At 39.1% G+C, this 12,626-nt stretch overlaps 1 long non-coding RNA gene across 1 annotated transcript in view; it reads left to right on the top strand.

The window, feature by feature from the left end:
- Positions 1-291: 291 nt before the first annotated feature.
- Positions 292-12,626, top strand: part of LOC135305423 (uncharacterized) — a 35,716-nt gene continuing 23,381 nt past the window's right edge. Inside the window, exons 1-6 of the long non-coding RNA XR_010366607.1 lie at positions 292-830; positions 1,244-1,298; positions 3,901-4,004; positions 8,744-8,817; positions 9,297-9,414; positions 11,363-11,524. This is a non-coding gene — a long non-coding RNA (uncharacterized LOC135305423). The remainder of the gene's footprint in view (positions 831-1,243; positions 1,299-3,900; positions 4,005-8,743; positions 8,818-9,296; positions 9,415-11,362; positions 11,525-12,626) is intronic.

Here is a 12,626-nt window from a genome sequence, read left to right as displayed (position 1 = left end):
GACAGCAAGGAGCAGTGTTTCTGCACATTTTATCTTTTTTCTAATGGGATTCACTTCAATTGTCCAATTTTTAAAAAAAATTTCATGGAGAAAAGCCATCTTCTAGGCGCTAAAAGAAAAATCAGTAGAAAATCTGGTTGCGCCTTTCAGGATTCTCAATATTAGATTAGCTTCTTAATGAAACTGGTTGTGCCTGTCAACAGTATCTATATAGGGACCTCTGGAAAGAGCATGACTGTGGAACCTCTTCTAGAAAAAGGTTCTTCTTTGGGTGATTATTCCTCCTAAAAGCCACTGTGTAGTCAAGAAGGAGATTCGTCAAAGTGGGAAGATGCAGACACACAAGTCTGGGCCATCCACATTAAACATCTAAGAGGGGGAAACAAACCCCCTCATTTTCCTGCAGGAGTAGACATGAGTAAGAGATGTCAGTGCAGCTATGACATCTGTTTACATGGGGATTTTATGCACCTGTTCACTAGGCAATAACAAATGCTTACCATGGTGGTAGCTGTATCACACGGTACATATGCTGCTTCTGACATACATAACACCTCTTTAAGGAAACACATGGCCCCATATGTCATGAGAACTTGTTTACATTCTACAATACAGTAATGGAAAATATGTTTCATAATAAATGTTTTCATCATTTTTGTGTTTAAGGAAAGAATGGGAGTTTTATGCCCTAGCTGTCAAGCTGAGTGTCCTCCCTCATTGTTCTCATTGAGAGATATGTGGCTTTGGAGCAAACTTCCTACAAGCTTTTCAAGTTCAGGGAAGCTGGGATCTCAACTGGTCAGTTTCAATGGCTGATGCTCATGAAAAAGGTAAAATTGAAAAAAAAAAGAAGTAAGATTGGGACATTTATTTAGGTGTAAACCAGTGTATTAATTTCTTTGGTTTGTTGTCAAGCAACCACTTCTGGTGACTTGACAAGAGCAGATGTCATATATTGCCTGTGTAGAGCTCCTGGAACACTGAAGTCACCTCAGGAAGATTATCCCCATCTTTATCCCCATCATATTTGCAGGCTTATCTTTTAGTTCAGTCTCCACAGAACCAGGAAAAAGAATCATATTTCTTCACACCCAAAAAATTAAGGAGTTTCCTGCTTGAAGCTTGTCTAGTTCTACCTTCCCAGAAATTAATTTGAATAGCTTTTAACTTTGATATGGCTATATTGAGATTATTCAGATTTATGCTTTTTCCTTCTAGTAGTTCTTCTGTTTTCAATCCTCAGTGTTTCCAGTTCATACACAGGAATCTTTGTCCTTGCTTCACTTCTCACTGCTGAGGTAAGATTTTATCCTGCAATTAAACTAACAGGACAATAAGAACTCAACAGAATAACCTTTTCCCGTGGGAGACAGGTGCAAGAGTTAATAATTCTGATTAAGATGACTTTTTTTTCCTTCATATGTATCCTAACTGTCATTTTCTGGTATTTACTTCTGTGGAGTTAGCTTGAGAAGCAGACTCTTCCTCCTTGTTAGGTATTTACAGACAAACTGGAGCGTGAATGTTAGAGATAAGTGGACAAAAATCTTTTACTATTTTGATGTAAAGAATAATACACTGATGTATTGTTTGAATACATATTTTCTCTGTTTGGTCCTGCAAAGCAGTATTCACACTATTTCAGGAATTCACTTGATAGTAAAAAATGGATGAATAGATCATTTATTCCAAAATATAATAGTCTAAGCTTGTTTCTTTTTTCTTAGATTGAATTTGTTTAACAACAGACTTTTCATGAGTTTCTTAGCACATCCAAGTGTATTGTTTATTACCCATTATCACCTCATCTATCACATATGCATATTAAAAATAAAGAAGCATTTTACATTTTTTTGTTTAAACTAGCTGCCAGATAACTTGTTTAGAGCCTTTAACTGCAGTTTTGTGAAACATACAAAGTCTATCAGATTTTTTTCTTTTCTTCTTTTTTTTTTTCCCATTAGTTTAGTTTTTATGTAATGCAATATTTATTCTTTTCTCCTGGACTCCTTTCCAGACTGGAAAGTCCTTGTCTGTTTTGGCCAAGCTTGGACAAGTGACGTAACTCTCTGTGATCTGACAAACTGGGGCCACAGAGCACTTCAGAACCTTCTGAAACGTGTCAATGCCAAAAAGATAATAAAACTATAAAAATAGATTGAACTGCATTTTTACCGACATTTTCTGACAGCCATTCTCAATGTTACTTTCTGAGCTCCTTGGAGCCTGTGCAATATGTGAGGGCATAAAGGTACTCTTGCCCATATGCATTGGAGGACAAGGATACTTATTTTGAGAGTGTCATTGCAAAAATGTTAAAACAAAACACCTCCCAAACTTTCTGGTCCCTGCAGTTTGCTTAATGGAGAGAAATATGATATATTATTTAATATCTCAAGAAGCCTAGGGCCCGAATTTATCAAAGCAAATAAGTCTCTTTGATTCAAGGATGCTTAAAGTTAACTGTGTGCTTCATTGCCTTGTGGAATTGGGGCCATATATTTAGTGGTAAAGCACAACTTATTAAAAAATGACCTGGCAAAAGCATGGGATTACAAGGTTTTAATAGTGTTCAGTTTCATTTATAAATAATTCCACTTTCATATAAACATATAAAAGTATACAAACATTAACACATAAAAACTTAAGGAGTTTTGGCCATAGGATGAATTTGCATCTGATGAAATAATTCTGTTTCTCTCCTTATTGAAGCTTGCTTTTGATCCCACAGATATATATATATAAAATATACATCTGTGTATATTTATATATAATATATATAAATGTAGGTTATTCCTGCAGCCACGTCAAGACCCCTTTTGAATTTATAATAGTACATGTAATAAAGGGGATAGCAAATCTTGTTTGAATTAGAATTCTTTGCAGTTATTTCTTTCTTTTAAGTATTTTCCCACTATTTCTTCATTTTATTCATTAAACCACAGAAACAGAAGAATTTTGAAAATGCTTGGGACTCATTTAAATGTTACATCTTAATCCATCTATTTTTTTAATATCCTTTAGAAGAGAATGTTTTCAACTGTGTCAGGGTACACAAGGACCTTTTAAAACAGTGATTGTAGTTTTGCTTTTAGAGTTTTGTACATTAAATATGCCAACTGAAATTTGCAGTGAATTCTTACCTATGACTTTCTCCTATAAACTTTATTGAACTGGATTATTGCTCACATACTTAGGTGTCTTGTTTACAGCAGAGTGATGACAAGCTTTATGAATGGGAGAACATAATTAAAAAAAGAAAATAGCTTCAAATCCCTAAGGAAGAACAGTTTCCCAGCATTTTAAGGCAGCATACAATGTTCCATCACCCTGAAGCCAACCTTTTCTTTGGGTTATTTTCAAGACAAGAAACAATATGATAACAACCTACAGAAACTTGTCAGGGTAATTAAATAATAATTTTTCTTCCAATGTCCAATCAAGCCATAAGATGACAAATCACAAAGATGAGACAAATTTTATTTTGTCTTCATATGCACTGAGTGGTTTCTGAGAAATATCATTTTCTCACTGCAGGGAACCAGTGCTCACTAATAGCAGAGCCAAGCAAAATTTCTGAAAATTGTTATTGTAATGTTTACATAATGAGATCATATTTTTTTCCCTTATGAAGTACAGGTGCAAAATCTAAGCACTTTGCTCCCAGAAGTGCAACTTTGCAGCCCTTTCTTTCTTAAGTGGTCCTTGCAAATGTAACCAGCCAGCTATTAATAGGCTATTGACAACCCTGGGAAATCTCTTTTTTTTCTTTTTTTTTTTTTCTTTTTTGCCCCTTGCAACCCTATTAATACAAAACCCCAAACCTATCTCTCAAAATCTTTCTGCTCTTTCATTTCCTTACTCTCTCTATTTTTTTTTTATTTCTATTTATTTTTTGAGGACCAGTAAACCTACAGAAGAGCATCTGCTGGACCCTTCGTGGAGAAGCAGACATGTGGAATCCTTGCAAATGTAAAAGCCAGGAGGGGGTCAGGCCCCAGATGGTGAGTGTTTGCTCTTAACGAGGAGAGTTTTTATCCTCCAAAAGAAGGGAGGTAGCACCCTCTAGCACTGAGCCTTTGCTACCACTCCAATGACAGGCACTGCCAAACATAAATCAGAGTGATAACAGCCTCTACTGGGGATTCAGACCCACATTTTCCTGCATGGAAGATAAAATCTTTTCTGGTTCTTAATTCAATCACATACCCAACTGGCAATCTTGCATATCAAAATGGGAATCCTGGGAGGCTGCTGGAATATGCAGATCAACAGAAGCTAATTAGCATTTACTTGCAGCCATCCTTAACTGATTGGCAGCACAGCTGTGGGGACCAAGCAGAACATGCTGAGTTGCATATTTGTATGGCCACCTGCCATTTGGTGGGATCCAAAATAGTGTAAACTACCACTTCACAATAACTCAGTGACCTTAGTTTCGAAGTAATATTGAACAGACATATTTGGCTAAGTGTATAATTAGTGCTTATTTCACCTGACACACAGTTCAACAATAGGCTGTGCAGCAGTACCTTCCTAATTCGACATGTTGATGTCTTAATTGAGATTGACAACTTGTTAGAGAGGTACTGCATTTCCAACGCAGCCTGAGATCTACCCATCATCACCAACTTCCCTGAGCATATGAAACAATGTGCTTTTGTGCCTTAAAACATATTCCGGCTATTCAGATCTGAACAATCAAACATGAGGGGAGCTCACTGATGAAAGCAACGGGTCCAGCTCTTGCAGGGGCTTTATGTGACTAATTTTATTGCTTTGCTCGTGATATGTAGTGGAGTGGGGTATGACCCAGAAAATAGAAATGTCAGGAAGCATAACAACAAAAAATAAAGGGAGAAAGCACGCTAAGGCAGAAAGAATGTCAGCATTGGAAGCCAGCTTGCACAATGGTGGTGAAGTGAAAATGAATGAAAGCTGTACCAAGTATTCACTGTAAAATACTGAGAAGAGAGTGGTGCCTCCCAAGGTTAAGCAAGCAAAGATCTATAGCCTGGTTGTCTCATCATCCTAATCTGGAAATCTGGGTTACCTGAACATTGGGATACCTCTTTGCTTCCAGGCAAATATATCTGAAGGAGATCAAATTTGTGTATCCATTGCAAACTGAATAGAAATTACCTCTGTCAATTGGCATGTTTTCTCAGGGTGCCTGGATTGGCTTGTAGCAACAAGAAATTTGATTCTGTTTTAGACTACATGCCAGAAAATAAATAAATATATATATATATTATCTGCATCTGATAAGTGATAAGAAAAGTATATCTAGGATTGCTGACACGGTGAAATGTAATGAAATATACAGGCAGTGCTAGAATAGCGAAAGATGTAAGAGTGTAACGATAGGTCAGAATGGAGTTCTTGCTTGTGTGTTTTCAAAAGGGGACCACAGCCTGTGAAATATAAGTCCCTTCAATCAAAACAATGTTCTCATTATTCCTGTGTCACATATGGACAGGAGCAAGGCCTGGAGTTCATCTGCTGTTCTTCACCTGAGGAAATGCTATAAAAAAATCCTGCTATGCCATTCTTGGTGTGCTAGGGATAAGTATACCCAGAGATATTCTGCAGGAACACAACCACAAGGCATTACATGTTATTAAAGCCCACACATTTACACACATTCCTGATAATGCAAGAGAAGTGGCCAAGTTCAGAGCCCTCCTCTCTGTACCCCCACGAACCATGTGAGGTATGGACGGACAGAACCCACCAGGCCAGCAGGTCCAGGTGAGCTGTCTCTGCAGAAGTCATTCCAATAATCGCTTGATGCTTGCTCCTTGCCACATTCTTCATCACTGAATGTTGCAGCAGCTTTGTTCTTGAACCCTGATGTGAAGGCTTTGCACACATAGCCCCAGAATTGCCTTGGCTCTCTTTCTGTAGCCACAGTGAATCAAACCATCTGCCTCATTCAGCTATTGAAAGAGAAAAATCTCAACTTGACTACTAAAACCCCCTGCCAGATAAGCAAATATTTCTGAGCTAAGACTTTGTAGGCAATTTACCTCTATTGCAATGAATTTTGCAACATGTAGCAAATACTGCAAGGTGCCGTAGATGTAGAGTCTATGCCCAAAGGCAACTGAAGGTAACAAAAATGCTCCTGTTGTTTTGAATGTGCTTTAATCACTGAAAATTATAATGAAATTCTGTACTTTTTTTTTTTTCCTGGACATAAATACACACCCTCAAGTTAGGGAGATCATATTTGTCAAGGACCTTGCTCCTGCCCAGACAGATGTGGACTTCCTAGAAAGTTACTTCCTGGAAAGTTACTGTCTTGTGAGGATCCAAGCAGTATTTGTAGCTGCTTAAATGTAGAGTGGAAGAGGCGTTGGAGTTTCAGCTGATGGGCAACTTGACAGCCCATTGAGCAGATTGCTGCAGCTCTGGGCTCTGTGCATTCATGGAAAGCCAGGAGCATTGGCTCCCAGGCACTGAGACTCCCATTCATCTGGGACTTCCAAGTTCCTGTCTCTGTATTATGCAACCAAGTGGAATTTTAATTGGAGACTTATCCAAATTGCCTGATAATTTTTCAAACCTTCTAGATTTCCTTCTTCTTCTTCCAAATCAGAATGAAAACAAACTCCAGAATATTAAAACAATTCCCGTGCCAGAATTCCATATCTCCATCCAAGTCTGCTTCTAAATTTGTGTCACAATAGGGTTTGGGACTGAGCTGTGTCATGTTGCATCAGGCTGTGTGAGAATAGCAGCCTGACGTTGTGCATGCTCATCACAGTGCCTTTTAAGTATCAAGTTGATTGTAGCTCATCTCCAGGTGTTCCTAGGGAATGCACTGACCCTGTGCTGTGTACCCCAGCCAGTTGTTTCTCTCACATTTTCATCAGAGCATGGTACTTGTACCATCACTGCTCCATCGCCTTTCCAATGAAACTGGCTCTCACTTAGGAAGCTCAAGAGCTAAAGAAGCTTAAATATGACAAAAACTTACTGGAATCCGCAGAAGACAGTCTGGGAAATACTTTGTGCCATGCCTGAAGTTAGAGAGGGGGACCCTGCTAGAATTAAAGAAAATTATATGTATCTTTGCTTCCTTTTAGTGAAGAAAAGCACTCTACTTGTTTTGGGGCATATTTTGGAATTTCACTTAGTGGAAATGTCCATCTCTCACATCCAGGAGAGATCTCATAAGCAGCAGGGCAGTTGATCCATCAGGCAGGCTCTGGGACACGCTTCCATTAGGATTTGTCCTGATCTGTGGTGATGATTTAATAGTCAATTGGAGCACTCCAGTTTGGAGCTTGTGCTGCAAGCAGCAGTGGGATGCAGTCCTCACTGAAGACTTTTGCTTCTTTTCCACTATGCAAAATAACAAAAAAGACTAATCTTAAAACTGCTCTTAATGAGTATAACCAAAATATTAACAGTAGTAAACAAGAATACATTTGCTCATAACTTGTCATATCAGTGTAATAAATTAAGCCAGAAACACATTAACATTTGACAGCTTAAACAATGCAGGAAAAAATACAAACCTCACAGGGACTATGTGAAGCATGTTGGCAGTTTAACAGACATTTTGAGATGTAGATACATATATCAACCTTTCTGAATTTAGTCTTGATAACTCCTTTTCCTCTGTGTGCCAAAACACTGCCGTGTGAAGACTAATGAGTTCCAGATTTGTTTATCTTTGGTGGCTGAGGCAGATTCATGAGCCCCCTGAACCTATTTTACAGCGGCCCTGTGATACCAGCGTGCAACACCAGAGGCAGAAATGTCTCTTTTATGCTGATGGATACAGAAGATCTTCTAAGAGAGATGTGCTTGGCCATCTGACACAAGAGATCATGTCAGATGTGTTCTGGATGATCTATATGAGTGAATTGTCCTGCCTGTTATCTTTCATATGTGTTTTATGTTTATGTTCAGAGGTGTAATAACAAATGTTCAGAATAAATCTTGCATATGAAATAAGGAGTATTATGTCTTACAGCCAGGCTTTGTGTTGTGTACTCACCAGATTTTCATACGGCTGATTGTGTTTCCCAAATTTTTTTATGTTTATATTGTGAGAGCTCTCAAATAAACATCATAGATCAGGAAGACATTGGGCTGTCTAAGTGAAACTTCTTCCTTTTGCTTTTCCCCTATTTGAGTCCTACTGCTTTGTTTTGTTCCTTAGTATTGTGGATTTTTATTATTCAGGGAATTTTGGTGTTTCAATGTTTGCCTTTCTAAGACATGTGGCCATAACTGGCAAAAGAAAAGGTTGGGGTAACAATTGTACTTGATGACCTGAGAGGTCTTTTCCAACCTTAATGTTTCCATGATTATGCATCTTTATTGAAATTAAAATACAATATTTTGAGTAGCCTTTTGTGAAAGCAGAGCAGAGCATTTTCCTGCTCTGGAGATTTCTTTGTGTACTAATCTTTGCTCAGTTCTAAAGAAAGGGGATGGTTTTGACCTATTTCCCCCTCAAAGCCATGGCTGGGTCTGCCCAGGGACACAAGGGACAGCCAAGGCTCGTGCACAGGGATAGCTGTGGGTATCACACAGCAAGTTAAAACAACTCTGATGAACACTTCACTTTCTGCCTCCAGATTTCTTATTCATTATTAGCACTGTAGCAGAGGATCTAATGTACCCTTACCATAGTTACGGTCCAAAAATAACGTTTTTCCTCGAATTTGAATGTGGTGCACATGTTTAAGTAACTTTGCTGATGATTTTTTTCCTGTTTTAACAGATGTATTTTGACTAACTACTTCTGCAGAGCAATTCTTTCTTTAGCAGAGACTGCTCTGTGTCCTCCTCTTTCTTGTAAGTAATATTTTTCAGAATTTTTAACTGGTGGGGACAGATCATATGTATTAAATAAGCAGCAAGAAAAGTCAATAATCCTCTATTTGTTCTATTCTGATTTGAAAATTATAAAATCCAAATGCAACCAGAACCACAGCAGTTTTTCTGTGCAAGTATCATGGTACATAGCTGTGTCCCATGGAGGTGCAGTGCATGCAGCTGCTTCTACTGTGTGTTTTGGAAGGAAGAGAGAAGCAAGATTTGTAAGGAAAACTGCCTTCTGTATAGGAAATATTTTGGGGGTTATTTGTTACTTGCTATTTGAATATTTAATAAGTGATACAATGCCCGGACTATGCTTTTCTGGGAACTGGCCTTAAGCTCTTTTCAATAGCAATACTAAACCAAGGTCAGAATTTATTGCAGAGTAAAATGAGGTAACAAATGCTTTTGGGGTTTCACTGTTCGTGGATCTCTGTGTTGTTTACCGTGTGCAGCACAATCCTGTGACAGCCCAACATAGCCTGGAGCCCCCCCCGTGCTGTGCAAGGGATGAACACACGGTGAGAGACAGTTCCTGGCCTGGAACATTTACAATCTAAATAGATGTGGCAGGTGAGAAGGGGATAATGGGGAATTTTGTTATAAATGGACATCTCATTTGGTGAGAGGGGGAACCCATTCAGCCGTGGGCAAGAATTTTGCCCACTCCAGGTGGTTGCTGAGCCTCCTCTCCCAGGTCATGCTGCTCTCTCAAGTTCTATTTCATGCCTGTAAAAGCAACCATTTAAGTTTGATTTTCTGAACAGAAGAAAAATGTACAAAGAAAAAAAAAACCATCCCACATATGAACAGTAGTCCATTTCTGTACCATGAACTATGACTGTTCTTGCTCCGGTAAAAGCCAGACCTCCTCATAACATACCTTATAACCTGTTAATTATGATTTCCTTCTCTAACATTTGGATCACACTACAAAATATTTTTAAATATCTATATATGTGTTTTTTAAGCTGCTGGGTTTGGGTTACACCTTTTCCATATGCCCAACCCACACAATCCCATCAACGCTTTCACACACCAGTCAAACACTCTATATTTGTGTGAAACTCACTGAAGGAAAAAAATTCCTATTACTACTACTACTAATACAAATTCATTTCTCACAACTATTAGTGTTTTCCTGAATGCTGCTGAATGAATTCCCTGCAATTCAATCTCTAACTTTTTATTGTGTTGATTCAGTGAAGATTTTTGATTTGTATTCATAATTATTCCAGTCCCATCACCACATGCCTTATTTTTTTATGTTTTTGTGCTTGACAAAGCTCCCTCTACAAAACTTAATCACTTTCTGTTTGAGCAATCCCCGAATACATTTTTACATTCTGTTGTTACTGAGAATGATGTTCTGAAAGTTGATATACATTGCAACAGCAGGTGTTAAGGCAGGCAAGTAGGGAACAAAAGCTCTTAGAGCATGAAAGAGTCTAATAATAGACAATTTGTTCACCTGGCACTGGCTACTTAAGCATTTGAGATGAGCTCATTGTTGTTTGGCCATGAGCTTTTTTGGTCGTAGGGATGAAAATATGGAAAATCCAGGTTGTGGAAACAAAGGTCTGCTAATATTAGAACAGAACTAAATGGGGCATGATTGAGCTGGGGAGGTTGCAGGGTGAGCTGCGGGGTTTAAAGCAGTGAAACATTTCCATAACTAGGAAAGCAATCAATAAAGTCACAGTCGTGTCTGTTCCTGCAATAAAATTACATGTGTAAATGTTTTCAATAACTCTACAACTGGGCAAGCTGTTCAGAGCAGCCTTGCACCCAGAAGTGCAGTTCAAGCTTTTTCCAGGCTCGTTGGAAACGTGGCTGTTAGTTAGGGAAGCTCCCCATGGCCAGCAGAGGTGGGCAAACTGGTGAGAATGGAATCATCCACCCTCAAAGGCAATTCCCAGCAGCGACCTTGCAGAGCCATGGGGCATGGCTGGGAGCACCACCGTGCCCCACTGGAGTCCCAAGCATGAGGAATGCAGGGTGTGTGCCCAGACCCAGAGCAGTGGGTGTGAGGAAGAGGATGCTGGCTCCTGGGAGTGCATTGAATGCCTCCCTGTAGGCTGTTGGTGTTGGAAGCATTTGGGAAGTTTTCTCTTCAAGAAGGGGAGTGCACCCACTCTGGGGGAGCCTGGAGGAGAGCAGAGATGACTCTGTGCTTGGCTGTGGTTCATGTCCACCCCCCAGAAGACAAAGGGGAAGCTGAGCTTCAATTAAAGGGCAGCACTGTAGCTGAGTGTCCCTAAATCACCTTTCTTTGGCATGTACACTGTCCCTAGAACATGGCATGTTCTAGGGACAGTGTACATGTATGCTCCCCCAGAACAGACAGCAAATTAAGCATCCTTTATCCAGAGATCCAATTTCACATTCTTCTTTTCATGTTCTTTTCACATGACTCTAAACTTTAGGAAGCTGTGTTAATTATAGCATATCATTAATTGTTGGTTTTGCTTTCAGAAAGCAAAAATCCCTCAGATTTTTTCATTTTCTTTGATTCCCATAGGAAATGCCATAGGACCCTGTTCCAATTTACCCCTTTAAGCCATGCACACAGTTGTTTGCTTGGATCTCAAGGAGATTAAAGGATGAGGGGACTATAAATGCCACTGGATTTCTTCCCTTACAGAGCTTGTGGAGATGAATCCTGCGTCAGCAGTCACAACTGGTGAGCTCCCTCTTGGCTTCAGTTCTACTAAAACTTCACTTTATCTTCATGAAGTCAGGTTGACTTTCTAGTTTGGTTGTTAATCAAACGTCTCAATTCCTCAATATTATGGGTTCAGTTTCCAGGAAACACTAATCTTACACTCTTTACAATCACTGTCGGTCAATGAGCCCCCACCACCATGCAGCGCACTGGGCTCATTTTCCAAACCATCACAGTTAGGGCACATTTTGGGCCAAAAGCCACCTTCCTAATAATCTTGAAATGTAGTGGATTGACAGTTGTGTTGCTGTCAAGCAGAGCTTATTTCACACCAGTGGTATTCACCAGGTATTGCAAGCATTTATGACCAAGTTAAGCTCATAGGCAACAAGAGGTCATTATAATCCTAAACCACACCCCCCAAAAAATCATAACTGGAATACTTGGATACTGATGATGCTAACAAATGTTTCACAAATAGGCAATGGTTTAAAAATATATATATATAAGTGTCTAAATACCTCATACTTTGCACAATGAATGTGCTGGAGAAGTTTGTCAGCATTTAGCAATCAGTTCATGTATTCCTTGACTAGAGCAGTAGTGCAGGCTCAGCTCTAGTGCCAGTGTGCAGCTCTGCTTGCCCCATGAATATATTATTGAAAAGTCAAGGACCAAGAAGTTATTTACTTCACATCAGTTGTTTTTGTTCTCCATTCACTTTATTTTTCCTTTGGAAATGTCAGCTGGAATTTGGCATGTAAGGGTTTAGGTATCTGAAGGGAGGCCACAGCACTGAGCACAGATCAGATTGCTTTTCCTTGCTAAACTCCCCCCTTTGCATTCCAGCCTGAAAAAGTTTTGTTGGAGTTACTCAGTTCATAGATAACTAAGTGCTTTAAACACTAATTAAAATATATGATGCTTAACTGTTGGCTTATGTCATTTGTTTATGATGGAAGACAGCAGGGAAGCAGGATCATCTATTATAATTATCAGCAGACTATTTCTTTTCATCTCTTCCTATCCAAGCAATAAGTATGTCCAGGCACTGACTTGGTTCTTGTAAACATCCTTGTTTCCAACAGAATTTATTCCTGTACCTTTCCATTGTCTTATC

This window comes from Passer domesticus, chromosome 7 (assembly GCF_036417665.1).
Source record: "Passer domesticus isolate bPasDom1 chromosome 7, bPasDom1.hap1, whole genome shotgun sequence".
NCBI classification, from domain to species: Eukaryota; Metazoa; Chordata; class Aves; order Passeriformes; family Passeridae; genus Passer; species Passer domesticus.
This window is presented reverse-complemented; position numbering and strand designations above follow the sequence as displayed.